The sequence below is a fragment of the Silene latifolia genome, chromosome X (genome assembly GCF_048544455.1).
Source record: "Silene latifolia isolate original U9 population chromosome X, ASM4854445v1, whole genome shotgun sequence".
Taxonomy (NCBI): Eukaryota; Viridiplantae; Streptophyta; class Magnoliopsida; order Caryophyllales; family Caryophyllaceae; genus Silene; species Silene latifolia.
This window is the reverse complement of record NC_133537.1, coordinates 70,773,328-70,778,662: the sequence shown is the minus strand read 5'-3', so window position 1 is coordinate 70,778,662 and position 5,335 is coordinate 70,773,328. Positions and strand designations below refer to the sequence as shown.

The 5,335-nt window shown below is 38.7% G+C and overlaps 1 pseudogene; it reads right to left on the bottom strand.

The window, feature by feature from the left end:
- Positions 1-4,303: 4,303 nt before the first annotated feature.
- On the bottom strand, positions 4,304-4,923 carry LOC141617594 (uncharacterized; annotated as a pseudogene).
- Between the last annotated feature and the right edge of the window lie 412 nt (positions 4,924-5,335).

Genomic DNA, 5,335 nt, shown 5'->3' with positions numbered 1-5,335 from the left:
TCAGACCCCTTGAGCCGCCGCGCATCGCCATAGTCGTCAGACTGTAATCTTTGATTGACCTGATGGCTATACTTTGACTTTCGCCTTGTCCAAGCCTCAGTCAAAGTGGGGGCTCTGTAGATACCTCATTTCTGCACCTCCCGCAAACCACCCGGTGATGATTGGGCGCATGTTTGGTACGCGGAACGATTTGTGACAGTTCTTAAGTTTATCGTCAAGTGATCGCTTAAACACTTGTGTCTACCTCTTAATTGTCATCTACGTGCCGATACGGTCGTCTAGAGTCCGGGTTTAAAGTTACAGCGAGATAAATAAATATTACAAAATACGTTTTAAACAACTGCAGCGGAAATGAAATAAATAGTGTCTGAATAGTTTAAAGTGATCTCTAGACTGACAAAGTTCAACGTCCCAAGCTCTCTCCAAGCATCTGCACATCACACAAGCTAACCTGAAATCAATCTGCTCCCCAATATTTGGTTCATCACAGGTGTTCACGAATACACGGTCAACCACGAGGTTGAGTAGGATAAATAAACAACAGTAAATATTATGATAAACCTACAACAACTTATAACAATAGAAATCCAAGTTAAGAGACCGTCACACACACACGGTAAAACCGTGTACCATATCACGCGCCACAATCGAACACCACAACACAAACCGTCACTATGCTGTAGATACCTCATTTCTGCACCTCCCGCAAACCACCCGGTGATGACTGGGCCGCATGTTTGGTACGCGGAACGATTTGTGACAGTTCGTAAGTTTATCGTCAAGTGATCGCTCAAACACTTGTGTCTACCTCTTAATTGTCATCTACGTGCCGATACGGTCGTTTTGGCAGTAATTAGAGTACATTTGGAGTCCGGGTCAAAAAACCGTCTTCATTTTCTAAAACCGAGTCAGAATGTTCTGGAATATTCCGGATATTTCTATTCCATATTTTGCAATCTTTTAATCTTTAGCAAAGAATTTCCCGTAATATTCACACAAAATATTAAGGAAAACAAGATTAATCTGTTATTCCATAACCAAAACACTGAAATCTTTCTTCCGCAGGAGGAAAAAACTTGGGAAAGGACGCAACAAGTGCTGCGCCTCTTCCAAGAGACGCAGTGCCTGCTGCGCCTCTTCCCAAGTCCTTTTCTGCGTATTTTTCGTATCTTTTCATATCTTTTTGAGATTCACTTCCAAAGTTTCTCCGAAAAACCCTACTTCCTCCGTGTGATTAGTATAAATAGAGACCTTCGATCTCTCATATTTCTAACGCGAGTGTCCGCCCTTCTCTTCTCCCTTTGCATTCTAGACCACGTTCTTACTTTTTGGCGTCTACGTGCTTGAACTTTCCACCACGTAAGCTCGGATCTTTCTGAGTACCAGCTTCATTTTGCATGACCGACCAATTTGACCACCTTCACCATAATCAACTTTAATCAACTTTATTCGTTTTCCTCCTAGAGGGCACTTTCGTCTACATTCGAGTCGAGCATCGCTAAACGTATACTTAGTTCATCTCGTTTCATCAAACATGTAAGTCTGAGGGTGTATAATCCTTCTTTTATTATTGTTCTTTATTTTTGTAATCATATTGTAAGGTTTATGTCGAAAATACTCTTAAAGCCGATTTGTAAAATCATGTTTTAAACTCTTTTCACGGATTATCAGAAGGCAACCGTCGAGAAAGGACGCAGCAACTGCTGCGCCTCTTCGAAGGGACGCAGTACCTGCTGCGCCTCTTCGTGAGGCTGCCGCAGTTCCTGCTTCCTTTCTTCTTCCTTCGTCTTTCGTAATCTGTTTGTTTTGCTTTTGTTTCCAATTGTTCATCATTCTTTTAACATTGATAATTTGAGTATGATAATTTTAGCATGTAAATAGTTCGTCTTTGTTAATTAATTCATCTTTTAAATCCCGACTTAAATCCTAATTAAATCATATTTGCGGGTTTTCGTCATTAAAATCAATCCGGATTTTTAGAGGTTCGATTCATCCATATTGGATCTCTGGAATTCATTCTTTGATAAATTTGCATCTGTTTATTATCGTCACCATCATTAGTTCATCATTAATAACCTAATTAATTTGATTAATTTGTTTTGTTTGTTTAATTCATTAATAATCCTTTTGATCTTGTAATAATTAGTTCTAATTAGTTTTGTTTATGTTTTATTGCTTTTATGACCCTTAATCATATGTAAATAATATGTTAATCACTTTCATCCGAGTCAATTATTCATAATCAATCATTAAATTAACCAACGAACATTAACGACATGCAATTTCGGCTTCAGAGCCAGAACTGAGACAAGGAACGGACGCAGCAACTACTGCGCCTCTTCTAAGGGACGCAGCTCTGTTGCGCCTATTTCTGGCTGATTTCTGTCCCTGAACTCCCGTTTTGCCTTGACCTAGTTTATTAGTTTACGTATTAATTAACTATTACTCGTATTATCACCCTAATTCCTGTTTGTTAATTTATTTATTTATTCTTTCTAAAACCATCCGTTTTAAATGTATTTTCGACATAAATCAATTAATCCAATGTAATTATTGTAATTTTCCTTTATCGTTTTATTATTGTACTTCTTTTATCATATTATTTGTATGCCTTCACATGTAATCAACTTAAATTCCTACTTCGACATCAATTGTATGTTAAGTTACGTGTTAACCGACTTAGTATTAATTCTCACATGCTAGGATTAAAACGTTGGATGTTGCATTGCATGCATATAATCGACAATATATCGAGTATAGACGATTTTCCCTAATCATTAGTAGAGGCAGCTATCGAGGCGGGCGGGATTAGGTGTTCGATCAAAAGAGCTTCCTAGTACGTACCCTCACCCCTTACTCCAGATTTCTGTGAACATTCTGTGTTCATTGGCATCCACGAGTGTCATTCTAGACATAGAATTCTAAGGGTAACGAGTTCTTGGTGTTCATGTCGCTACTTTATGTCTTGACATGACACGAGGTATTCGAACGGTTTCCAATTTTCTTCAATAAATTGGTGGCGACTCCACAAATGCAAACGCTTGTTCCCAAGCGTCCCCGTGGGCCCCCATCCACAAATGCAAGTACTGCTCAGGTCCACGACCAACCTTACGCCACCGTGCCTGGCCGAACAAAACCGCGCAGGTCCACGACACCCTACGTCCCCGTGCCTGGCCGACAAAATAATCTCAATTGCCATGCCAATCCTCTTTCAAGATACCAACAAACAACAGAGAACCAACCAACAATGATAATAATAAGATTATAAGATGCTCAAGACAATAATTGTAACAATATGCTCAAGATGATATAATTATCATATGACAATGCAACCAACAATAATATCTCATGCCAATAATAAAATAAAAATCCGTCTTATAAACAATCCACCAATTACCAATTAAACATAGTTGAGTAGTTAACCTAACTTTAGCAAATCTTCTCAATTCAACAAATAAATTTAGAAAACTTCTTCCACAAATACACCACCTATTCAATCAATTAAATTATATACGATTATAAACTAATATTATTAATGAATTTAAGATGTAAACTACCCAAAAAAATCACGCAAAAACCGTCACAAATGCACCCCCATATCACGGCTGACCCGACGATGGTCAACCCGTCGGTCAACGGCTCCCCCACAGTCACGGTCCAGGTCAACGGGTGGTCAAAGGTGCAGGTCAAAGGACAAACGTAAAAAATTGATGTAAGGCGATAAAATTACTTACCATGAGATGAAAATTCCGTCTTATGGTTGTCTCACAAAAAGCTCTTCCTCACAAATTATATGTTGAGTTTTTGATGCGGAATAATTATGATGGTGAGGTATAAATTAGGTATATACATGAATTGGTAGGTGGATTTGGAAAGTTCTAGGAAGTTGCATATATTATTAAAGTAATGAAAATATCTGTAGCATAGATAACACCCAAACCACATACCACCTCCCCTTTACTCGGTCCAACCCGTGACCACACACGCTTCAACCGTGGTCCTTGCACCCGGTTCTTATTTATTTTGTTTTCTTGTTCTTTTTACGACGACAATTATTATTTATTCAGATCTTATAAATTATAAATTATAAATTATTAATTAAAAATGCGGAGTATTTCAGTCCTCCCTCCTTAAAAAGAACTTCGTCCCGAAGTTCACCAAACTACCCAAACTAAACAATTAACAATTATATGGTAACCGACACACTTTAGTTAAATTACTTATCATTTATGACCATAATTAAACGCGGTATTATATTCTACCCCCGTAAAAGAAAAGGTTACGTCCTCGTAACCAACATGCCTTAAGCAAATAAATGGGGATACTTCTCTTTTATCTCAGCTTCAACTTCCCAAGTAGCTTCCTCTACATTATGATTAGACCAAAGAACTTTCACCAATGCAATCTCACGATTTCTAGTCTTCCTCACTTTTCTGTCCAAAATTTCCTTAGCCACCTCCACATAAGATAAATTCTCATCCATCTCAACCGTCTCAGCTGCTAACACATGAGTAGGATCACTCACATATTTCCTCAACTGTGAAATATGAAAAACAGTATGAACTCTTGCCAAGGCTGGTGGAGTGCAATACGATATGCCACTTCACCAACTTTATCTAAAATCTCATAAGGCCCAATGTACTTCTGACTCAACTTTCCTCTCTTGCCAAAACGCTTCACTCCCTTCATTGGTGATACTTTCAATAATACTTTGTCTCCCACAGCAAACTCAATCTCACTTCTCTTCAAATCTGCATAACTTTTTTGTCGATCTTGTGCAGCTCTCATCTTCCGTCTGATCACATGCACCTGCTCAACCATCTTCTGGATCAAATCTGGCCCCCGTGTCACGGCATCAGTGACATCGTCCCAACAGACTGGACTCGTACACTTCATTCCATACAAAGCTTCAAAAGGTGTCATACTCTATCAAATCCAACCTCTCTTACCAAGATCCTCCAAACTCTAAGACACAAGCTCTCAACATATCCTCTAAAGTCTGAATAGTCCACCCAGTATGCCCGTCTGTCGCTGGATGAAATGCAGTGCTCATCTTCAAAGTTGTACCCATACACTCTTGCAGCTCTTGCCAGAACTTAGAAATAAACCTCGAGTCACGATCAGAAACGATATCTTTTGGAATTTCATACAACTTCACAATATTTCTCACATAATCTTTAGCCAACTCAGCCTTACTCCTAGTATCTTTCATAGGAATAAAGTGTGCCATCTTAGTCAGACGATCTACTATCACCCAAATCATATTATTTCCCTTCTGAGTACGAGGCAAACCAACAATAAAATCCATAGAAATGTTGTCCCACTTCCATTCAGG